This window comes from Channa argus, chromosome 20 (assembly GCF_033026475.1).
Source record: "Channa argus isolate prfri chromosome 20, Channa argus male v1.0, whole genome shotgun sequence".
Classification (NCBI taxonomy): domain Eukaryota; kingdom Metazoa; phylum Chordata; class Actinopteri; order Anabantiformes; family Channidae; genus Channa; species Channa argus.
The window spans coordinates 4,466,285-4,492,648 of NC_090216.1; the positions used below are offsets into that span (position 1 = coordinate 4,466,285).

At 39.0% G+C, this 26,364-nt stretch overlaps 1 protein-coding gene across 15 annotated transcripts in view; it reads left to right on the top strand.

Moving 5' to 3' along the window:
• The window catches only part of tanc2b (tetratricopeptide repeat, ankyrin repeat and coiled-coil containing 2b), a 133,843-nt gene that overhangs the window by 33,499 nt on the left and 73,980 nt on the right, over nt 1-26,364 (top strand). The window contains exon 1 of one of the 15 annotated variants that reach the window (XM_067487135.1): nt 13,520-13,819. The exons of 12 other annotated variants lie outside the window; for them this stretch is intronic. The gene's annotated coding sequence lies outside the window, so the exon portion shown is untranslated. Of the gene's footprint in view, nt 1-13,519; nt 13,820-26,364 lie in introns of those variants that run through there. 2 more of the 15 variants (XM_067487143.1, XM_067487142.1) reach the window with 2 other exon arrangements.

Below are 26,364 nucleotides of genomic sequence, written 5' to 3' on the forward strand. Positions count from 1 at the left end.
CTGCGACACAGTGTTACTTTCCTAATTTAAAGCTGTGCACAAAGGCAGGTGAAGGTCCTCTTGTGACAAGAACAAAGGAAATATCAGATGTTCGGGATACTGTATTAAGTTTGGAGGCATCAGGGAGCCTCACTGAATTTCTAGGAGCGGTGAGATATCTGCAACAGCATAGCAGCAGGATTTCACTTTTAGTTTCAGAACCATTACACCTGGTTTAATGCTATCCAAGGCTTCATCATGCATGTTAGGGCGCAGGTATTAAATGCTATAGTATACAACTGAATCTATCAGTAGGATGCGACTCGTAAGCAGTCCCCTGTTCTCTACCCAGCCATGCTCCTCCCTGCTCTGCTGCAATCTGCTACACTCTGTCAAGCTCCGTTCAGGCATTCCTCAAAAATTATAATAAATACAAATGCTGCAGAACTAAAGCTGGAAAAAAAGAAAACTCTTATTTGTCAGAAGTGCGAACTTCGCTCAAAACTCCAGAAGCATAGAAGAAGTAAAAACAATGTTGTTCTGTCAGTCTGGCTTCATGGGAGGCTATGACCGAACCTCACTGTATGTCCTGTTTTCCCATAGTCTGGTGAAATAACTAATAAAAACAAGTAGCCATGTTACTCTGAGGTCCTTGATTAAACCACATGAAACCTTGTGTTCCTACACATGCATCACTGTCTCACTGGTCTGGTAAAGCTCTAAGGAGGAATAAGGCCTTTGATGTGGTAGATAATCCCAGCCAAAAGCAACACTTGAGTGAGCTTGGGCTGTTCATTTCGTAACATTACAGTCATTCTTATTTGAACCTAATACGTTTTGGGTTATTGCCAGGGCAATGTAACAAAATCCACTCTCTTAGCTGTCTCCCCAGGATAGGGTCTTTATTATGGTGTGAAAATTTGCCGTCTAAGGGCTTTCATCCAGCCACCCACTTGATTTGCACAGATGAATTAATTTTGCAAAGCCAAATGTCACTACCTCTCCCTTAAACTCCTCTGCTTCAGTGGATCTGATTTTTGCAGCAATTCAGGAGGCTTTAGCTGTGGTAGACTTATACAGTGACCAAAAGGGCCACTGAATGATTTGGATTCAACTGTTTGAACAAGCGATTTGCAGACATATAGTATGTTGAGAGCAATCCAGTATGTGTCGCTTTCATGGTCATGAGATGTGATTTAAATGAGCACTTGTACTTAGATTTTGAGTGCTTTTTAAAGCGGGCAGAGGGGGAGATGGGTTTGGCTTTATTAGACAAGAGCAAGTAGAGCAGACAGGGAACGTGACTGGAGAGATGGAGAATGACATGCAGAAAAGGTCCCAGCCAGACTTGAACACATGCTATGATCCCTAACCATTCGGGTATCTGGGTGCTCCACATTTTGTTGTGACATGTCCCTTATTTTTAGACTTCAGGAGGCCAGGGTTCCTTTCAGGACAAAACAAATATCCACGATTTATAGTTTAACTTGCTTGTTAATGTATCTTGCTTCTTTGCAGCTCTTTTTACTCGTGATGGAGGTCATCCGTGCTCTTGTCCTCCATCAGCTGCTAGCAATTACAAAAATGCTCATGAACTGGTCACAGAGCCTTGTTGAATAAAACTTGCTAAACTAAAGCATTTGGAAATGACTTACTGTTACTATGGTAACTATATTTTTGAAAATTGTCAGTAAAGTCCCATTTTTATCACAGCTAACTTGTATTTCTGAACATATTTATTTGGCAAAACCATGACAGAAAACATTAAAAATGAGTATAATTGCGTATTTAGTGTATATATATATATTTCATCAGTCAATTCATTCACTTAAATTCAGGCCTCAGGGTTTAAGGGAATCTGCTGCTAACAAAACCTACATCCTCTTTGCCTTCAACGTGGTTGTGTATTTATGTGTGAAGTGGAGAGGAGACCGAGCTGCAGCGCATGACTGGAGTACCCTCCAGTGTTTGGATATCTGTGGCTGTCACTTTGCAGTGAACCCACTCCTTCCAGGAGATGAGTGCTGCTCTTACAATTGGTCTCCTCCACTGCAACATCTGTATCGTGCAGTTTCCCACAGTTTGTAGGACATACAGTATGTACATGGTTGAACCCTTCCACCAGGACCACATATAACCTTTATTTATAGAAATTATCTATGCTTACAGTGTAACACGCAGACATGTTTTCACTTAGCTGCTCCATTCTTTCCAAGGACGTCCAAAGGACTGCATCCCCGACTTATCAGCTCATGACAGGCAGGAGCCACATCCCTTTGCTGCTACTGTGAGAGAAACACTTGGCTGAAATGGAGGACTTGTCACTCTGCAAACCGCTAACTATGTATGGATGTGCACTCTGCTAAAATTGATCTATAGTTCACATGTGAGATCAGATGAATCATCTTCTGTATTTAATGCAGTTAGAAACAAGCTCCTCTTTAGGAATGCCAGAGCTCAAAGGGGAATAAACTTGCTAATCTGAGGACAACAGATGAGCCAGCTGTCCCTTGATCTGCACTGGAGAAATTGCTTGAACCCCGAGTTAATAAGCTGGTGAATGGCATTTTTAAAATTGAATAACAGATAAGCTGCTCTGATTGTGGCGATGCACAGACGTGCACAAATCTCTGTCGCGTCACACACAGGGAATATGGTCTTATCTCTCTGGAAACTACATTGTGTAGCCTGTTTTCTCCTCACACTATCATTACTAGTTGAGTCAATCTGTGTCTGTGACTCCTGCTGCCATTTTTCTCATTCCAACAACACTGCGATTAATCAGATGCCTGTCAAGATCTGAAGCGAATGTTCAATTGAGAGCACAAATAACCTCACAACCTGGGTTTTAGGCTCACCAAAAACAAAAAGCACAGCTGTGTTGCAGGTTCCAGAGAGCTTAGATACTTTTTTAATTTCTGTGGTGTTATTCTTAAAAGTTTTGGCTGCCATCTCCTTCTTGGGGAAGGGGTGGAAAAGTGGCTACGGAAAAACAGTGTGACACTGCAATTACAGTTTATGGCAGTGGCTGATTGGAAAATGAGAAAAGGGGTTGAAAGGTTGTGCTGTCTGGACAGGGAGCTGTTGCGTGACTAATTAGCACAGAGGGAGATGGGCTTGAGTGTGGCAGTTGAGCAGACACATGTTCACACTAGGAGTTCAAACAAATTTGGATTAACAAGACTGTTTTAATTTTTTATTTTTTTTAGTTACCTGGAGATTAGATTTAGTTACCTACTCATTACATTTTGTAGCTTTATGAATTAACATTTTTATTTAAATATAAAACAGATAATACATAAGAATGTATCTATCTATCTAGCTATCCAACTATCTGACACGCTGACTGTGTTTACATGCACATCACTTATACTACATCCACTATGGTTGCTGTAGTATAAATGTGTTTCTGCAATTAGGGTACGAGATTACAGAAACCAGATTTCACTAGTTAGATTTCTCCTGGAGAATGCAGATCTCTCTGCCATGTGTACATGTAACTGAGTTTCTAATAGGATTTTTACAAGTGTGTCTGAGCGAGCAAAAGACAGCAGACAGAGAAAGTAGCAGTGTTTAGTGGCTGAATTAATGAAAAAGAGATCAGCACATGTAGCGATGCCTACAGCCCCATTGTATTTAAAATGAGCTAAACCTAACACAAAGTGGTCTGTAGAACTCTAAATAAGTCAGTCTGCACTGTGAGAAGCAACTCCTGTCTGCTTGGAGAAACAAAAGCTCCGGAAACAATGTCTCCTATAACCAAACCGTAAATATCCAGCCAGGATAGAGGCGATATCTGATTACTGATCTGCTGAGTAATGGATTACCTTATTTGTCTGACATATCAGCCAGAAACACTCCACTGGGTCTAATGGTTACATCAATCCCAAACATTTGGTTGAGAAATAGATTAAAAAAAAATGCTTCCCCAAAAGACTAGATTTAGAGATATTGAGGCAACCATTGTTAAAATGTTTGAAATGAATAAATATCACTTAGTGAAGTGGTGTCTGGACGATGTGTCTTTAATTGTGTTGGACAGCAACATAGTTTTACAGCACAGATGGACAAGCTAATCCAGTTTGCAGGTTGATAGACAGGTAGTTGTTGGTTTTTAGTGTCTGTATAGGGATTGTTGAAAATGTTTTTATTGTAGAAAATTAACTTATTATATACTTATTATAATAACTTATATTTTACCTTTTTTTTTTTTAATGAATTGTCCAGGAAAAATCTCTGCACCCATGTGATTACCCACGTCCCTATTTCTTTAACAAAGGAAAGTTTTACAATCAGCAGATGGGTTTAATATTAGGTTAGTGCTTGAATTCATGCTAAAATTACAAACTGTACCTACTCAAGCACAGTCATGGCTGATCTCCTTTAACACACCACATGGACCTGCACCAGACTTTGCGTGAAAGAGGACCAAGACATCCATTGTCAGGTGGTCATGGTCCAGTTGTTAATTCTGCACTAGCTTTCATGCCAACACAGTTGAATTGAGCCAAACCTGTAAATGCACATGTGATTGAACCAAACCAAACAGGTTACAGTAAGTGTGAAAGCGAGTGTCTTTGTTATGCTGAGATTGGAAAAGACACTCTTGTCATTCTGGCGTAGTTCTGCCATTCACACACTTTTCAGATTAAACTGAAAAATCCCCAGAACACTGCTCCTCTATTTTCTTCTAGCCACATTTGTTCCCTGGAGTCAAACATCGAATGTTCCAGTAACCTGACAAGTCTGAAGGCAGCAGGTGTTTGACAGGAATCAAATCGGTTTTCCTAATCACAGCACTCTAATTGATGGCTCATTTTCCACAGTGGTAAAGAAATCTAATTAGAGATCATCAGATCAGCAAACATGCTTTGAGCTCTAAGGCATGAAGAGTGACACAACACCCAGGCCTAATGCAGTGTAAACACAATTATTTGTCAGTCTTGCACTGCTGAAGCCCACTTCCACTGGCTACTTCTAGTAAAGTCAAATAATAGGTTCTTGTCTCACATCTTTCAGATTGTGCTGTAGGTTAATTTAAAGCATGCTGTCATATTGAGGTCCAGCTCATTTTGTCAGGCCCCTTTTGTTCATCACACGTGAGGATGATCAGGAAACTATGTGAGGGTCACCTATTTTATTAGTTAGATTTGAATAATTTACAGGCCAGTCTGCCAGCCTCACATTTTTGTGTGTGTGAAAATTTTAAATTCAAGCATAACATGAATATTTTTATCCTTAGAATATGCACTCAGGATATTAGGCCTAAGGTACACTCAACTGTATTGCCTTTGTGAAGCTTAAAAGTACAAATCTCATAAAGTGTAGTTAGCACCTAACCATAAGGATAAAGACATAGTATTTTTTATTATTAGTACATCGAACATACATGTAGCTGCAGCAGTAGTGGTGGCATAAATATTTCAGTGATTATTCAACTTCTTCTTTTATATCGAAATAGTATTTTATACATAGAAATGTAGCAGTTAAAATAGGAGTATTGGAAGTTGAAATATATGTATAGTCACAAATACTGTTTGAACAACATACACATATTCATATGGTATATACAGTAAAAATAGTGACAGTTGGAACAGCATGAGTGGTTCAGTCCATGCAAATAATAAGCAATGTACTTTCCACTGCTATGATCCAGCTGTATGTTTTGTTAGAGCATTATGTATTTAGGGTATTTTTTTTAAGCTGCTATTCCAAACATTTTGCAGCTTTGAGAAAGATTAATGCCAAATTCCTTGTACTTGTACCGTATATGTGTTGACTACTATTAAAGTAAAAGGTAGACGCAGACTTTTACACACAAATGATGTTTTTAAATAATCTTTACGGTTTTTAGAAATCCAGTATTGAAGACATGGGGTTAAATATGAATATGCCTCTGAAGACGCTGATGTAAACATCAACTGTTCTATCGAGATCTAGTTAGTGGATTATTTGCATACCACTTTGGCACCCATTATTTAGTTTTTCTGTTTGGTTATGTATTTTTAATGTGATCTGTTGCATTGTGTCCTTTAAATTCAAAATAAATGAAATGAATAACAATGTATATGCAGATGTTGTACATTTACATATATATTGCTACTTGCTTGCAAAGCAAGCCATTGAATATCCAGTGAACATAGTGGCTGCATTGAAAGGAATAACACCATCTAGTAGAACATTATCAGATAGATATAAGAGGCTACAGGAGGAGCGGCAGCAGCTTAACATGAACTGATTCTGGCTGATCTCCACAGAGCGACAGATTGGCACCTACTGCTCCACAGAATGTTCCCTTCCTTCCTGCATTAATGAACTCAGCAGAAAAAGATGAATGAGGACCAGGTCCTGTTAACATATGGGAGCACCGTCCTCCTGCAGAGGGATGTCATATTTAACCCCCCATTCCCTATTATAAAGTGTTAAAGTTGCTCTGGTTGCAAGCCCAAACATCAAAATATAAATTATAAGCATGAAACAAATAAAACTACTTTGAAGGATGCAGGAGCACGCAAACACCCAAGCAGTGCAGGCTTTATGTCATAAAGTAATGTGTCTACAACACGCTCAAGTAGGTGAGTGTGTCCGAAGGATAATACAGGTATAAAAAAACAATAGAGTCTGAGTTAAAATATCGCACATAGAAACCATCAGGGGCTTGAAAAAGATAAGCCGCATCACCCAGTGTGTGTAGGTATTGAACACAGATGTATAAGCATTACTAAAAAATTGATTTTATTTAAGTGTGCAATTTTTCAGGAGAAATTTGAGCTTCATGACTAGAAATCGGGTACAAAAAAGAAATCACAGAAATGAAATTAATTTTTGAATGTCCAGCTCTAGTTTTTGTGCAAACATCTTTTTATGTCACACTGAGCATTACCTACTTTTGTATGTCTTAATTTCATTTAAATGCGAACATTTGGAAGCTGTGTAAACACAGACTGTAGCCAGCAAAGCAGACAATGAATCCATGAATCAATATGGTGCACAGCTGTCGAGGGGAGCTTTGACCTTTGGTTACTCAGGGCAACAGCCTGATGTCTTCAACCTCCTCCAGCTTCACTGCAGTGTGTCATTCAGCTTTCTGCCTTCAGCTGCTGACATTTATTTCTGAGGTGTTTGTATGTGGTAGTGACTAAGCAACTGTGCAACACCAGAAACCTGTATCTTCTTCCAAAGTTAGTGTTGTAACGTTAAGATGCGTTCTTATGTAGATATATGCATGAGCGCAATTTGTTTTCCTCATCTTCAATGTTTACAAAAATGTCAGAAAGTCCTTGTCTCTTCACTTGCTCTCTTTGTCTTGTGTATTTTTTGTGTCTCTCTGGAAAATTCATTATCGTTCTCTGTTAGAAAACTTAACGTGCCAATAAAGATTTTATGAGTGGTCACACGAAGGGCCCTCGGTAGGAGGACCTCATCACTTTCTTGTCTCTGGCCTCATCAGCTGTCTCAGAAAACCACAAAGAACAGAAGAAGTTGCTCTTTGCATGGGGTCAGAGACAATATGACCAGGGTCGATCAGGTGGGCGACGCAGCCATGACGCTGCCAACCCTGTCTCCGGGCACCTGTGGCTTTGCCAGCGGGTAACCATGGTAACAAAGCTGCAGCAAAACGAAAGTGTGCTGAAGGTCAAAAACAATTCAGACGGACCGTCAAGAGGGCTGGGGGCTGAGAAACGATGTGCCCAGTGTCAGCAGTAGCACTCTGCTATCCTATGGAGTGTGAGAGGCACTTATGGTTCATCATTGTGGTTCAGTGGTGGCACTTGATTCACAAACCGTCCTTGTCACATCCACGCATGTGCCTCTACTGAATGACTTCTTTTTAGTCCTCCAAGCTCAAGAATGTGAAAGCCTGAAACCCCTTCTACCCTCCTTTTCTGAGAGTCACAGTTAAGGCAGGATGATGTGGTTGGAATCAATAACATGATGTTGAAGAGTAATTTAATTCCAGATCCACTTTTTGATTCAGTAATTCATCTGCACTATGTGTTTAGTGAAACATTGGCTCTTTGACCTTTTCTACAAGAAATCAAGCAGTTTGGTCTTTTGCACATGGAAAAAAACTGAGCAGCTCCTCTATTATAATACCTCTATTTATTTTGGTAAGTTCACTGAGGTCAGGATTGCTTTTGCAAGACAGAATCCTGAGCACAGCAGAGACAAAGAAATAGAAGAACAAAAGAAACTAAACAACCAACTTTAGCTTCGGTTGAAGAGCCAAACGCTTAATGATGTGAGCTATTACTGCATAGTTTGCCAACTAAAAATGTTACCGAAAAACATGCAAAAATAAACAGCTTTGGTAATAGACAAACAATTTTCTATTTAGGGAATGAAACGGTGTCATGGTACCATGGTAAAATTTCCAAAGGTTAGTATTAGAGTTTCAAGGTTTTATCATAATTGAAATTGCCTTCTATTACCGTGCTTTGCAAAAACTCCATCTGAACAGTGACTATCTATCAGCTATTTAGCAAGAGTCTCTCTGACACTCTTCCCTTACTAGACAACTACATGGTGAGCTGGGTGCGCTGGCTGCAAACTCCTACAAACTCGACTGAAAATGATGCTGACACCAGCTCTAGTATGGACTTGCACTCCCCTCAGCAGTTGCCGTACACACCGAGCTGCAACTTTACTGTACATCTATTTTTCAGAGAAATGCATAGAAAAATAAAACTTCTTAGGAAGCTTGCTTGGGAATATTTGCACCTATTTCTATATTTCCTTGGAATTTTGAAGAAACTTGAAAATATAATTGATAAGTCTTTATTTCTATTAGATGACATCCTATAGATAACATGGGATAGGTACAATTCATATTACCAGCAACAAGTCCCTGGGCCAGCAGCAGCTGCCAAAATGAAATGAAAGTATGAAAAGCAGTGATATGCGGTGAATGAAAGTCCTGTGCTGCCTTCTATGTGGGCGGTCCTATAAGAATGTGACGTCATGTGAAAACTATGAATTTTACTTGCTGGTTTATTTTTACGCTTGATTCATTTTCACTTTTCACTCAGTTTGTGCATAAACTGTATCGGATCTTTGTGGAGTAGATTGGGAAGTAGAAGTAGTAGATTGAAACTTTCACTCATTTGCAATTTCTTTCACTAATTTTATGAAAATGTGTTTATAATTGGTTCTACAGTACAGTTACAGATGCAAGCCTGTCCACTTCATGACGTTCGAATGAGCCATTGTTGATGGAATTAGTATTCTTTAGTTTTCCTACTATGACAATTCAAAATATATGCACTGAAAAAGGCCTAGTCATGTAGGCCTCTCCTGTAATGTGTCACCCGTCTTTATAAAGTACATGCACTTCTTTAAAGTAAGCATTAAAGTTCTCACTAACTGCTAAATAAAAAAACACAAAGCTGTCAAGTGCATTCTTTTCTGTAATAGCTGTTACTCAATGCTTCCAGTGGTACTCAGCTGCACATTGTTCCTTTTGTATCGCCATTGTCACAATAATCACAGTGAAGCACATCCTCTTATGGCTTTTTGCTATAGTACACTGAAGTGTGAAGGATGGCGTGAATCATGTCTCAGTACGTCGAGCCACCAGTCTGGCTTCTGCATTCAGCAGTTAGGGGTTGATTGCCATCATGAATCAGTATTAAAGTCCTAGCTCATGTCTAAAATCAGCACTGTACATGGGAGAGTGTCCTCAGCAGGGTCTTTAAAAGCCCACTTACACTGACATCGCTGGTGGTTTTGTCGGCCGTTCTCACAATGTTCTGAGTAATTTCACTTGCTGTGTGGAAGTACAGTGACATTTAAAGCGAGACCAGCGCTGGAGTCTGTTGCTGTGGCTCTTCCATACAGTTCTTTTGTAAAGGGAACCATGCTTTCCCGTTTTAGCAGTAGGTAGTGGGCAGCATGATGCGTGGGTCTAACCTCTCCTCCTCCCTCTGATCACAACGTCAGTAGTGGGAACTCTCACTCCTGTACATTCTGTCTTAATCAGTGCCTTTCTCTTCCTCAACTATACCTCAGCTCATTTTCCTGATATCCCTTAATGGCTTTGTCCTCCTTTTTATTTCCTGACATTAACTTTGATGCTCCTTCACACTGGTTCTTGGCACAAAATTGTGAAAAATTAGAGTTTGGTGTTGCATTGTAATGTGAGAGTTTGTGTTGGGTCTGATTTGACTCTCCACCTTCATCTTGACAGCCTGATTAAAGGGACATGTCCACAGCTGAAGTGTGACTGATACTTAGCTGTTGGTGTTACTGTGACCCAGATATGGTGTTCTTTCTTAGGTGGCAACTGAGTTGGCAGTATTTATGGTCACTGAAAGTGATAGGTCTTCAACATGTGATCACTGGTGAGACCATTTATACAAGTGTTGGCTACAGCTTGAGTCATAGCTCAACTTGCTTTTGTAAATTGCTGTAAAAAGTGTTTTGATTAGAGCAAGGAAACAACTTTTGGAGGTTTGGGGAGACGGAAAGCAGTATTTGTCTCTAACTTTTGTATCTTATCTATCTCTTTCATGTTTATTTTTGACAGTTTGTGGATACAAGTATGGATTATGATTTTGTTAATATTTTAATTAACTGAAAACGTGTACTGAAAAAATATTCAAATTCTCTGTAGTCCACTGTGATGTCTTCAGGTGTGTGGTTTTGTACGAGTAATAGTCTAAAAGCCAAAGATATTACATTTTATAATCATAGAAGCAAACGAGTTACTTTTAGCCAATTGATATGCTGTTGACTTATTAGTTTTAGCTCCAGCTTGAAATACTTCCTTGCAATTTTACAATTTCTCAACATGAAGAGTTCTGTTTTATCCCTGTGTCTGCCTACTTACCTCATGCAACATTAATATGAAGACTCGGGGTCAGTGAACAGGAACAGTTTGAACAGGAAATTAAATGAATTTAAAAATCCAGTTTTAAATGTTAATTACTTTTGATTTGAAATTCAATTTGGAACATAATTAAAAGCCTGAAACCACTCTTAAAGCAAGTGCCTACAAATTATTATATTATTTCATTAATCACAGCCTACTGTAAAAAATTGGTCTAACTTCGTACCAGTGCCAGGTCTTTCAACTGTTGAGACCAAAAAATTAACTTCATCTGTAGATACAGCATTTAGCACCATGTATTGTTTTGAGAAAACACTAAAATTCCTGGGCATAAATTATATTATTAATTAAATATTACCGACTTTAGTGGATCTTTTCAAAATTTGCCCACCAGAAAGCTTCTAAGACCGTATTTTTCTCTGCAACTGTTGCACAACACAGCAAATACACTTGACATGTAATTGAAATTTTGGAGGCCTGTACGCGCTACTGTTACTCAGAAGCCCCCTATTTGTGTCCCAAAACACAAGACAATCTTATGAGTCTTCACAGATGCATGTTTTGGCTGCAACTCCCTGATGAGCATTGAGCACCCTGGTGTATTAGCTCTCTGTGATGCTGGATATCAGAAGATGTCGCCCATACAAAAGGTCGTGTAGGCTTTAAGCCATCTCTTCTGTGCAACTCAAATAGACTAAAGTGATGAGGGAATTTGAGACCTGTTGTAGTAAATGTGGACTCAGACGAACACAGCAGTGGTGCATAACCCTGCTTCCCTTCAGTTCTCTTTTGTAATATTTTACCATTATTATATGATGCTGTTGAAAGGTATATCATTAGGTTTATACCAGTTATTATGCTTTACCTGTCTCGCAGCTGCTGTTCTCAGGGCTGAGTGGAAAGTTAGAGCTTTAACGGATAATTTCCTTCATTTTCTAAATTAAGCCTCTTTTTAACTGTGACCATGAAGAGACTGGAACACAGTGCATTCTCTCTACCCACCATATATTTGTTAGTTATTTCATCATAGACCTCCATTGGATCTTCTTGTCCAAAACCTTTTATAAGTACATTAGCCAGACCCATCACCTTTCTGGGTAATGATGTATAGCAAACATTCCTCAATAATGTAATTATAATTATGACTGTTGCATGTGGTTCTGTAGCTACTGATAGCAGCTAGATATTTTCCTAGTTCCTAGATTTGGGTAATAATAGCAAACAACATGTAAGTCACAGTGTTTTAGCTTTATCTCTGTACAATATTTAACATACAACTTCTTGGCAAAAAACCTCTGGTCCTTTTAAGTGCCAGTAAACACACTATGACATGCATTTGGATTAGGCATGAATGCTCCCGAGGTTTACTCACGGCTCTACATGCTGCTGACATTTCGCTTCAGGTGGACACGGTGGGACTCTGCGGTATCGTCGGCGCTACTGGGCTTTTTTTTAAGCATGTGTCAGGAAAATGCTTTACGGCCACAACTTTCACTTTTTATGCTCTCATCACAGTTGTTTTCTGCTGTAGAAAACAGCTGTTTTTAAGAGAAAAAAGAAAAATTTAAACACACTGTACAACACTTTACCAGTAGCATATAAACACAGCTAATTCTAACTGCAGAGGGAGATTTTTCTCTCAGGATTTGGTAAAGAGCAACAACATACCTAGGAGAGTTGATACATGTTGTTGATGTTTGAGGAAGCCAGCCATGAGACTGGCTCATTATCAATGTCCTTTTTTTAGGGATGCTAATTTGCCCGTCGCAGACATGGCATCATCTACAGCGGGGGTTCGCAACACGGGTTCTCAGGGCTCACTGCTCTGCTTCTTTTCCAGCCTAACCACTGCTTGTTTCGTCAACCAGAAGCTGGAAGCTGTCAGAATCTGACCCAGGTTAGCAGTAGGTAGCCTGAAAAACAAGCAAGGGCTTTGGTCCTCGAGGATCACGGTTCGGAACCCTTGGTCTACAGTGGGACTGTGATATTGTGATTGACCTTACAGGGGCGCTGTTTTATACATTGTGGGGTACTCAAAGAGAAAACAGGAAGAGCTGAAAGTAAACAACGGCACAGAAAAACGATCAAAACTGTTCACAGAAACTATTTTAATAAAACGGCATCTATGCTCTAAAAGTAACAGGCTATATCTGGCTTCCCGGCTTCCCTGTGGTAGATACTGGACTCAACAGTCAACAAGTTTCTAGTAGGCTAAGCTGTTTCCAGGTTAATACTAATGCTGGTGTATGTACAATAATGGATAATTTCTACAGTATGTAGGCAACTGTTTGCTAAGAAATTTGCCATATTAGCTTCATCTATTATGTGAATATTTTGTTGATATTTTATTTCTACTGCCCCCAAGTGGCCAAACCAAAGTTGACATTTGCTGTTTTTGCATTTTAGAAATTTCTTTTTTTTTTTTTATGAATGCAAATGCAATATAAAAACAATAAATCATTCATAAGAAGAACAAGTATAAATCGAAAGGGTTCTCACTGGAGATTACTGGCTTTGCAAGAGTTAAGGAATTCTGCCCCTGAAAAAGAGAGAGAGGGAGAGAGAGAGAGAGAGAGAGAGAGAGGACGATAAGGGAAAGTTATTGCTGCCAGAGAGCGTGGGGAAGAAGAGGAGGGAGGGAGAGAGAGAGAGAGACAGAGAGAGTCTGCCTGTGCTTTTTGAGTGTGTGTGTGTGTGTGTGTGTGAGTGTGTGAGCGGCTCAGTGAGTGTATGTGTACTGACACCTGGTGCTCACCCTCCCTTGCCGCTCACATTGTGGAGAGCTCTCTGCCTGTCTGGGCCGTGCTTTACCTCTCTCTCCCACTTTTCCCTTCTATTCCTTCCTTCTATCTTTTGTCTTCTTCTTTCTGCCCTTTTTAACCGTGTTGTTTTTTTCCTCTCCGTGCTCCTTCAATCTCCTCCTTTTTTCTTTCTTTTTTTTTTTTTAGGATCTCATTTACTATGGTGCAGGATTTTTATTGACTGGACAGACAAGGCACTCGACTGACAAAGGTGAGCTGGGTGAATCAGGGCGGGAGCACGGATGGATGGATGGATGGATGGATGGATGGACTGTAGCAGGAACCTCAGAATTCAGTTGTGAATAAGGGGTGTGGTGGAAACGGCCACTAGTTCATGCAAATGCAGCTGTTGTCAGGATTTAGGTTGTTTGACAGTGAAAGTCAGAGCGGCTCTTGGCTCCTGTAGGCATCTGAATGTGTACTTTGAAAGGTGACGGGTTCAGGTTCAGGTTTTTTTGACAATGTCAGCAGCGTGTATCCGACCGTCTTGCCGAGCTATTTGTTGTGGCTACTCTGCTTGGTGTCACCTTGACCCAGGTAGCAGCTATTACAGCACTCAGGATCTTGGTGGCATCGTGCCACACCTTAACCATAGACACTATGTGTCTGTGTGTGTTAATGTAGACAGAAGTGGAGGGGCCGTGGCATGTAACACATGGCCTTTAGAAGAGAAAATTGTGTGAAAGACAAATGAAAGATGCAGTGCGTATGAATGGTATTTCTCTGGGTGCTTTAAGTAATATCTGTTGCTTTTATGTCTTAATAACAACAAGCTGATTGATTTCCTGAAAATGACAGTATGTCACCTCTCTGTCCGCCTTTCTTTCCCCTCACTCCATCCACCCCTCCCTTGGGCTCGGTATTAAACTCACTGTTATTTTTATACATACTTCATCTTGTTTGTTTATTCTTAAATCAGGTGGCTCCACCCAGACTATATTTATGGAACATTCCAGTACTAGTGCTTACTAGTGTGTTTAGAATACATTTTTGTTCCATTTGTTGAAAGAATTTGTAGATAAACGATAAACGAAAAGATATATTCATAAGAGAAATGTATTAGCTATATTGTATTGTTTTTTTGTTTTTTTTTTGTGGAGTCATAGTTAGAGTAGAGGGTGAAACCTCCACTCTGTTCTCGTTTCCAACAAAGTCATTACCTGTTTTTGTGTCACATTCCCAAAATGAATGCATTCTCATCTAGTGTTCATATTGTTATTGCTTTCTAAATCTTTAAATGAGGTAATTCCCCGTTTAAACCATAATTTTATAAGGGACATCTCCCGTTGATTACAAGCCGAATCTCATTTTCTATTGATTGTGAGAACGCTGTTCTTATTGTGTTAGTTGCTGGGAACATGCTAACATTGGTAACATGTTGTACACATTATTTAAAATTAAAGTGAAAGTGGGTGCATCTGAAATGCTGTAACTACTTGTTGCTGAAGATCCAAAACATTTAGTGGTAAATGAAAGCAGTCCAAGATCTCTGTGCACGATCGTTTCTTTTTTCAGTACAAATGTCTTTTGGAATGAAAGCCGTCTAGGTAAGAGGTGTGTGCAGCTGATGTGTTTTAAACAGCAATGGGGGTCTATGGTATAGGAGAAGAAGTTAATCAGGACTGCAACTGTAAACATTTGCATTAAGGAGTCTTTTTTTTTTTTTTTTTTTTGAATCAACAAACCAAAACCCAAATATATTAAATTAACGTTAATCACATAGAAAACCAACAAATTGCAGCTGTTTGTTATGAATCAAATACCACAATGGATCAGCTAACTGATTAATCCACTAATCATTTAAGCTCTATGATGATAGATATTTACAACGTGTTTTGGTAACACTTTTACACTTTGGTTCATCTTCCACAGACTTTTTATTTTAACATAGCTACCTTTTAAAAAAACATGAAGCACCTGGGTTCAGGCAAAGATCAGAGAGTTTTTCTGGAATTGACTCTTTTTAGACGGTTTCTTGGGCTTTTTTACTCGACCACTGACTCTAAACGTGACACTGGCAGTGACCTTATTCTGCTGTCGATTCTCAATTTGTTTGAATTTGAAACAAAGCTTGTTTATTTTCAGCCAGTGAGATACCGTTTCCTCTTGATAGTGCACCTGAACATTTTGAAAGATACAATGTTTGCTCCCTAGTCATCTACTTCTGTCACTTGTTTCTTTTCGCTCCCCCTCACACTGTCATCACTTCACTAACTGTACCTCTGTCGTTGTTTCTTGCATACTCTGTTACTCTCTCTCCCACCCACTCAGATATTTCTGGAGAACAAAAGGAGAGCGAAGAGAAGGAGATAAAACAGTGGAGCAGGGGAAGGCTTAATGTACCAGCCCTGCGTAAGCTAATGAGTCTCCACCACTCCATCCCCTCTCTTCCTCCCATACTCCTCCTTTTCCTCCAGTCTCCATTTATTCACATCATCTCATAATCAAACGTGTCCACCGGGCTCCTTTTAGGTGCACCCACCCTAAAGTCAATTTTCTCTCCATATTTGTGCTACCATTCACTGCTGCTTCCCCTCCTCCACCCCTACTCATCAGTCCAAACACTTTCATCACAGTTTCTTTTTACATCTTTCTTATTGTTCCTCTTTTCATTCTGTCTGGAGTGGCTATTCCTCTAACACCCCCCCCCCCCCCCCCCCCCCCCAATCTTCCTTTTATGTAAAGTCCCACTCAGTCCACCCATTCGTCATCCATTTATTATCATTATTGCAGGTGCTACCCATTTGCCATCCCTTCTCCTCACTTTCATTTTTTAAACAATTTGTCCTTATTTGCCACAGATTTATTTTCCATATCATTACATCCTGTTTTATTCCATCACTCTATTCTCACCATTTATCATTCAGTACCACACGCACACACTGACGCATATATAAATCCACAATCCTCCAAACAACGCAGCCTGCTGGAATGCAGCCTGCATTTTGCCATGAGAAATTTTAAAATAACATGGTGGTGGTCTATTTAAATTTTTGATGCCGTGCGGGACTTACCAGCCTCCCTTTTGCATGGCATCCTGTTGTTTCTGTCAGTTGGGAAACTGGGCATTTATTGTGCTTCTTGATGTAGATGGGCTCCTTATTGCTGCTAAACGCTACATGCGTTTCAATAGCAGGAAGTGCCCTTGCTAGCTGAGCATACTGAGGGATATTGTGTTGCTTTGCAACACATGATAAGAACCAAAACACAAGCGTGGCATAAACGAATGGAGGAATTGCACTTCACAAGAGCTGCAAACAGCAAGACATGTTTCTAAACCCATGGCAGCTGTGCATCCAAATGCTTCTCCCAAACCGTCTCTGTTGGATTTATCAGCATTTCTCAGGCCTGTGGATGGATTTGTCTATTATGACATGTCTTATGAAGGCACCACACATAGCAAGTTTACCTATTCACACTAGTGTTACAGGCACATCCACCATTTGTGCCAAAAAAGATTAGTCTTCATAAGGTTGTTGATTGAAATAATTTCCCAATGACCCTTAACAGGATAAGTGGCAAGATAATTAAATTAATCTTTGAGAAATTAATTGTTTAATCATTTGTTATCCACAAGTGTCAAACATTCAGTGGTTCCAGCTTCTCAAATGGCAGAATTTGCTCTCTTTCTTTATTATTAGATTTTTTCAAATTGAACGTCTTTAGCTTTTGGACAGTTGGTCAGAAAAGACAAACAATGTCTGAAATGCATTTTTTTAAGTTGATAATTCAAAAGAGTCGACTGACAAACTATAGTCATTAATTTAGCCCATTCTCTCCGGTACTGCAAGTTATACTGAACACATATTTGAAAAGCATCTATAATTGTTTCTCCAAGGTGTTTGTGAAGGATTAGCAAGCTGATCCACATACAGCCATCCTTGAAGCAACAAATCCCTTATCATTGTCCATTAAGTATGAAAAACAGCTGGTTTATTTGGAATTGGAATTGCAATAAAACAAAATTTTACAAATGTGGAAAACACTGAAGCTTGAGAGATATTACAATGACAAAAAAGGAGGAGGGTTATTCTGTATAATAATTTAAGGGTGAACATTCATTTTCCTTTGTAGTTAAATGCATATCATATTTCACTGTTTAATGTTTAAGTTATGACCTTGGTAACTGTCATTATTCTGGTTGTGCAATTTTACAGTTACTTTTCTGTAAACACACTGTATATTGAAAAGAAAAACAGGCAAACGTGCAGCTTGTAGTCATCCAAACTTTTCCACTAAACCTTTCTTATAAGCCACTACCAGTTATTTAGTCGACTAACAGAAATTTGAAGTCGAAGTATTAAGTGGCAGCTTCATTAGTTTTTCACTGTTGATCAGACTAAACAGGTAGTTTTACTAGGAAACCAGCATCAGCATTTCTAAGCTATTTGGTGACTTTTTCTAGAGCAGCATTGAGAAATGTGTACAAAGTAGCTGACAGATTAAATAATAATCCAAATAATTTTTTGGTTTCAGCCCTACATTCACACGTTCTGTAAAAGCATATAAAACTGAAATTCTTTTTACACTTTTAAAATGTCATATCAGTTTAGTATCAGTTTGGATTAGTGCCAAACAACAAGACCTGCACCCAAACAGTATTACTGTAAGTGCCCAGCTGAAAGCATCACATGAAAATTTTATGTTAGATCAGCACCGGATTCACACGTACTTTATTATAGGGTGTAGCTGTAATGTCAATGATAACAGACATTTGTAGCCTACTTTTTGCTCACCATGTGTAAGACTTGGTGTCTGCGAGCTCTACAATCCCCCCATCTATTTTATATTTAATGTGTATTTCATTATTCACGCTGGCTTGTTTGCAGTTGCAGGCCCATCTCCATTGCAACTGAAATGGTGTGAGAATACTCTCTGTGCGTATGTAATTTTTTCCCCTCATGTCACACTGACACTGAAAGCAGAGGGAATTATTGCATTGCTGTGGGCAAGCAAAGGATAAGAATAACACAGTGGCAAGGACAGCCTCCGTCGGCTTTCTGTTTCACCTCTCTCCGTCCTCCATGCTTCATCTGTTACTATGGTCACAGTCAATGGCCACTTCTTTCTTCATCGCCTTCTCTTCTTAATGGTTACCCCCTTTGCAATGTGAAAGCTGTGCATTTCGATTAGAACGACGACAAAAACAAAAATGACATTTAACCCATCTGCTGCTGGCCTTTTTCTATCCAGCATCAAATACGCTCTTTATGGTCGTATTTTTATTTGCTCATGGCTATTTTGGAAATGCTGTATGCTGGGATCTGTTATCTTTTGTTTGTTTGGCATTCAGCTGGCGTTCCACAAGGAGAGGTGCACACTGTGGCTGTGGCCCAAATAAAAGGGTACCGAGCATTAAATCATTATATAAATAGATAAACTAGTAATTACATTCTGTTATGTGAAATAGCTGTTGTGTTTTGTTCTTTTGTTGCCATGCTTTTCGAAAGTTTTCCTGTAGAAGTCTTTATGTGGTGGCAGCATTGTACCCCTCAATTAGGTGGAATTATATCAAAACATGACTCATTTCAGAGTTGCTATCACCAAATAGCCACTCAACACGATGATTTACATTAGTCATATAGCTTGCAGACAGACGAGGGAAAGTTAAATTACCTTTTGCGTGAACCTGCGAGAGAGGATTTAGTCTTTAAACGTGGAATCATCCATAATCCACAGCGTAGAGCTGTGTCATGGGCACTGAATGCCGTGCTGCCCTTGTGGATTGTTTGTCTGAATTTCATTACCTAAATGGAGCTTTGTGTATTTAATGCAAGTCAAGTCTCCATCACATTTTAACATTGTGTATAATTTTGCAAAACCTCATTTTCATAAGAGGTACGGAAATCTGTTTCTCTAACCATCCATATAGTAAAATCTCATTGTCTTTGTGAAAAGCACAGGTAAACAGAGAAAAAGTGTTGCTGCTGGCATTGTTATAGAAAGCCAACTCATGCATACTTAACAGGAAGTGATGGTTGCAGGGTTGCTAATAATATAGCAGGGACAGTTTCGTGGATTTCTGCATTTTGTGTGGCACTCGTTGATTTTGAAGCAAATATTTGTGAATCCCTTGAATTTGATATACTTGATCTCAGAATTAAGCTGGCAAAAGCAAAATTACTGTGTGGAACAAACTTCTCCTTCCACATTTCTGGTTTTGTTGTCAAGCTTACAAATCCCCACACTATAGAGAATCCCCTTAGCAATGGGAATAATGATCAAATTTAGCAGCATTCCTCTTTAAGCTGCCGTATGGTTTTAGCTTCAACTGTCATTCACTGAGGCGGTAATTTGAAAGGCCGTAAATATCTTCCACCATAATGAACAAGCACTGACTGCAGTTCTTTTTCTCAGCTTCTCTGTGTGAATCTTGTCAAGCTCCCAACCTTTTCTCATTAAACACTCTTTACCAGTGGAGAGAGAGGGATCTGCAACCTTAGCAGGAGTCACACACACCCAGAGTCTCACTGTAGACAGTCTGTAGAGGTCAAATGGAACTAAGGGTGAAATGTGTAGACTCTGAAGAAACCGAGCAAATAACTACGAATCATTCAGTGTGATGGTTTTGATCCAGCATGTACAGTGCAGTATGACTAGTATTGTATATATACTCAGTTGGAAGGTGCGGTAGCTTTGTGAAGTAGTCGGTCCCCTTCACCACTTCAGATGAAACTAGAACTTGACTGGAGTCCACCTGATGAAAATGTAATTAATTGGACATAGTTTAGAAAGGTACAGAATTTCCAAAAGCAGCAGTATATTTACCTTAAACCAGTGTAGTCTAATAAAACTGTCTGCAAAATTGTTGTGAAACTGTTTTGATCCCAGATGAAAGTAGATGCAAGCTAAACTAACCTTAACCGTGTGTCCCCCCCCCAAATTCCTAATGCCATCCAAGTACAAGCTGCCACTAGGGGGTGATAGTATGTGTCAAGCCTACTCCATCTGTTTGGATTGACAGCTGCTCAAAACCTTGGTGGTAGTTTTGAGAAGACGTTAATCCAGTGATGATGAAGTTCTTGTTGAACACCTCCATATACATGAAAATATAAAAATATTTATTACAATTCAATTTTTTTGAACGGTTACAAAATGACACTGCTATAGAAGAGGCATTTATTGTACAGATTCACCAAGGAAAAAAATCTAAATGATTCATGAGAAAAACATCCAGTTACAAAAGCTATAATGAAAAAGAAAATGAAGGACACTGTCTTTGTCTCAGTTCTCGTATTAGTGATGAAAAGACCACGTAAAAAGGGGAATTATGATGCTTGGTACAGGTAGGATGCCTGCCTTTCACATCATTTGTGGTCTCTCTGTGTGTTATTGTCAGGGATTAAAAATGGACAGGAACAGAAGCATCCCTCTTTAGTGGAATGCCTCGTGGCAGACCCAGAGCCAGACCACTTTTTTATTTCTCTGCTCATCCTCTCTCTCTCTCTCTCTCGCTCTCTCTCTTTCTCTGAGCCTCAAGGCAGGCAATTCTCATTTCTTACTTCCATTTCTGTTTGGTTATTTTAGCTGCATGCTTTTCACTTCTCGGCTCTGTGTTGTAACCCCAGTGGTGTGTCAGACTGGAGGTAGGAGATGGTTGATGATGCTTCTCTTTTTTTTTCCAGGCTCTTATTCACTAGCTTTTTATTTTTATTTTTTATTTTTTCTTTAAATGAAGCCCACCCACTCAGTACTGCGACACAGATTTTCTCAGCATCCGATGACAGTGTAGGAGTCGGGGCATATCACTCTCCTCTCTTTCTCTGTCTCCCTTTCTCTCTCTCTCTCTCTCTCTCTCTCTCTCTCTCTCTCTCTCTCTCTCTCTCTCTCTCTCTCTCAGTTACACACACACACATTCTCTGTTTCTTCCTACTTCCTCCATCATAACACCTCCATCAATCCAGGACACTGCTGAGTTGTGGTGCTGTCAGCCAAAGCCTGACGCACACAGCCACTCATATATGCGTCACCTCTCTGGCCCAGCGCCGTCACCGTGCTGTTCACTGTCCTCCAGATATTTTTCTGCGGCCAGGGTCACAGGCTCTGGGCTTTTCTGGTGGGTGGGAGGGGGGTAAAGTGTTATTTTAAGCAAAGGAAACACTGTCTTTTTCTTTTTCTTTTTCTTTTTCTTTTTTTGTTGCTGTTGGAGAGACTCAGGGGTCATGCTGGGGACAAGTACAGCATCATACAGATGTATACAATGCGGAAGAAATAGACAATAATGAATACATTCATTCATATTTATTCATATTTGTTAGTCAGTTCCAATATTGATAGTTAGGAATTTTGAAAATAAATAATGCTACTGCATGTTATGTAAATCTTACTAACACTTTCTAATACTTATCATTATATATATATATATATATATATATATATATATATATATATATATATATATATATATATATATATATATATATATATATATATATATATACACACACACACACACACACACACACACACACACACACACACACACACACACCAAAATCCATATATGTATCAGCCAGTGTATCAACTCAGGTGATAAACTTTTAAAATGTTTTAATACATTAATGTCATGTCATATATTGTACAATTTGTACGTTTGAATTCTTAAAGAAGAATCTGAAGCTTCTCTCAACTTCATGGAGCTTTGTATAGAGCTACAGCTCATTTTTAGGTCTGTCATGTAACTTTATTGATTGTTTTCTGCAATAGTGGGCAAGTGGTTTCAGTAAAAGGGCTGTAAAAACTCAATTTACACTGTTTGTTCAGCACAATACAGCAGACATATTTGGAGATCAGCTGTTGAATAAAATAAAGAATTTAGCTGCCTAAAAAGCTAGATATGAGCCAGATGAGCAGATAAAATAAAACAGAATTAAAAGAAAGTGAATGCTGGACTTGTACACAAATAAATGACAACTTGTTCCTTTAAATACTGGAGTAACACTTTGGTCAACTTTAAACACAATAATATGTCAGTGTTGTATTATCATGTTTTTGCTGCCTCCAAATGGAAAAAACAAATTGGAGTTTTGACGTTTTTGTCTGAAATAAATGAATATTATATATTACATAGAATCATTTATTTGCTCCAATTGAGAATGCAAGTGAGGTGCAAACCAGTGTAAGCATTCTTATTAAGTGGATTAAGATTAGCCAAGTTGCACTAGTCTTCTAACAATTAACATTCAGTTGTGTGATTTATTTTTTTATAATAAATGTTGGATTATTAATAGAAAACAAGCATAACCGAATAGTTTCAGGAACAACAAATTGCATGTTGGGAGTTGTTTTTTAACTTAAATCAACATTTCTTTTTTGGCACTTTTGAAAGACCTGATATAAAATTTGAATGATAAACATTGGTGTACAAAAAACAAAACTCAAAATCAGTCAAAACATTCTTGCAGATGAAGTAGAGTATGTTGTGTAATACAGGTAATATTTTAGCTAAGAGCACAAATGAGGTTATAAAAAGGAACAGCAACAGCAGTAGTATGAGCTAAAAAAAGATTTGCATTATGATTTGTTATAGCCCTCAGGAAATCAGCAGTTATGTAACAGCAGGAAAAATAGAGTTACCTCTGTAGTGCTTTGAGCATGACTGGGACAAAAGGCTATTTCTTCTTATTGCATGCATCAATTCATGGTAAATTGGAAGATGCCAGTTTGCTTTCGTACTATAAACACATATGCAAGAACAAGAAATGAACTTTGGGTACAACAACAAAGATTAATCCAAACTATTTGAAGTTTTGTTATCTCAGAAATTAATCACTTTTTGTTTAGGCAGCGACTGTCAAACAATTAAGGAAACATGCTGATAAGAAATGCAGCTGGTCTTTATTTTTCTGCATCGCTTTGACCTCCTTCTGCAGATGGGGATCTTCTGTTAATTGAACAACACTGACATTTAAAAGTTATTACATGGACAAGAATTATTTCTGCAACTTTTTCCTACACTTTCTGAGCCAAAACTCCACTGCATAAAAATGGCACTTGTCCCAGTGTTGCCATGTGGTGACGAACATAGTAAAAAAAATTATGCAAAATTGTCAGTTCAGACTATGGGTTCTTATGTTCCTGTGGTGGAAAAGAACTATATGCACATGTTTAATAGTTTACACTACACTAGATGGAGCAGTATGTATAGTATAACTTTTTGCACCACTATAGTACTCTTCAGAGTGCACTAGGTACTACAAACGTTCAAAAGTGTCCTCTACCCACACAGCACCCCGGTTTCATGGCTCAGCTGCTGGCTGGCTGGTTTTGTTAGTCTTCTTGCTTGTAAAAGAGTAAGGTACACACATTAAATCAGAGCTGCTATGGGCATCATCCTAAACGCAGTTAACAGCTTGTGAAACTGCTGGCTCGACTGGCTTTCTATCTCACTAAGTCTCCCTTCTACTATGTGGCTCAGCACACCTGCATAATTCTGTCCCTGTAGAATCACAACAGCAAATGTCCACAGCAGTACCTTCTCTCTGCTGGGAGTCCTCATAACTGGTGAAGTTTGTCCTCCCACATTCTGAGATTGCTCGAGTTGACAGGATTGTCTTTCTGTCTGTCACCGCAGGTAATTCAACCTGTGACAAACAGCTCAGCATACCTCACTGTCAGACCACCTTTTGTATTGCTTCAAAATCACCACAGGGTTGAAACATTGAGCAGTATGGGCTCAACATTTGTCATAAGGCTTTGTTAACCTTCTTTTTTTATGTTTAAACAAACATGACTTATTAGTCATGTTTAAAGCAACTGATGGCTGATGTACAAGGATACAAGGTTGCCTCCAGGAAAACAATCGGCCTCATGCAGATTAGCTTTTACCCATTTTCTAACCATTTGGCTATCAGGGCATTGCATGGCTTGAGTGTTTAATCAGAGGTTTTTTTGATTTTTATTTATATTGCCCTATTTCATCACGGCAACTCCTACATTTCTATAGGTAAAATTCAGGCTCCATCCTCTGTTGTAAGAGCCAGCTGTAACACAGTTTAACATCACCTGTACATTTGCTTGTAGTTTCTTTTTTTCTGGACTCCCTCTTAATTTGTTTGAAGTACAGTGCTGCTCTGATCACATCACAACTACTGTTAGGATTGTCTTGGCAATTCTGCTGCACCTCTGTTCAGTTTGTAAGGTTGTTTTTTGGTGATTTTTGACAGTAGTCTTGAAGGGCTCAGGGTGCAATTCTTATTTTCTCACTCACTTGATGCTACTCTGGTAGAAGCTTTACCACAAACAGAACAGGCAGCCTGATTTTGGAATTGATGATCAAATCTCATGGACGCATAGCTCCTTATGAACAGGTGAACGAAATCAATTATTTGAAAGACAAGTTGGGCGAATGACATTGAACACTATTGAATTTGTTGTACTCTGTGGTAGGTCACATGACAGCATAGGTGAATTATTTATTTTTTTATTAAAAATGACTGGGCCACTCAAACAAGCATGTTTGAATCCATGTCTTTTGGGAAGTCACAATTAAATGAGAAATAAGATGCACAATACCGCCCATCCAAGTACACTGATCTTGGCTATTAGGATGTTTCAAAATATGTGAGAGATTTACAAATATGTCAGGGTCCTCATATAGCAGATTAAGTGGGTTTTGACAGGACAGTACCACTGAACTGTACCTGGCTCCTGGCATATTACTATTGCAAGCATTTTTCTATATTTATGATTTTGCGGCCCTTGCTTCTCTCTGTGATTCATCTGTGATTCATCTGGGACAAAAGTCTGAGATCTAATTTCAAACCAGAGGTCGACTACCAGCCTCGTTAAAATCAGTGACCCAAAACGGATCACTTTACACCACAGATCTACTTTTGATTATATTTTTTCTTTTTGGTGTGACATTAATAGTTAATTCATCTATAAATCTATTGGGTGAGTAACACTGTAGAGCCTCCTCATGGACATATTGAAACCTAAATTATTGTTGACACAAATATCCCCTGCAAAGAATATTTTCAGTCTCTTCTCAGTATGGCAGCCATAAAGCATCTCCATGTGTTTGACTCTGTGTATGTTTGTGGTTTGGATGAAAGTGGTTCCCTATTGTTTTACATTGGCAGGGTGTCAGAATGCTACACTTCCTGTGGTAGACCAAGGCAGGCTCAGTGCAACAGTAGGGAGAAAACACTTGACAAGCTCTCTCAGAGAAGATGGCTGTGTGTTTATCCTTTGGATCCTATGCATGAAACTGAGGCTGATGCTAATGAAGATATCTGCCAACTTTACAACCGAGCAGATGTCTGTGCGCTCATACGGCTCAGCGCAGCACACTATGGTGTTGTGATTCATTAAGATGCTCCACTTTGTTGTGAGTCTGATTAAATTCAGCTTAAATGAATGTCAAAACTAGAGGAGAAGAATGCTTGTCTGGGGCCAGCACTTTATGCACCCTACGGCTGAAAGCATTTGACTAGGGCTGGGCAATATATTGAATTAATTAAACTAACTTGAATTTCTGTTTTTGAACTGTATGAAAATGCCTAATTTGGGAAATGTGAGATACGTTATTCCTTTGCTACAACACCAGCACCAATTTAATTAATTTCAAATCAACTTTATTTACACAGCGCTAATTCACAATAAAGTCATCGCAAGGTACTTTACATGATATATTTTAAACTATACAGACTTGTAGAGAAAAGCCAATAAATGCCCCTTGAGTGGCACTAAGGTGATGGTGAGGATGAAAAACTCCCTTTAACTGAAGAAACCTCAGACAGAACGAGGCTCAGG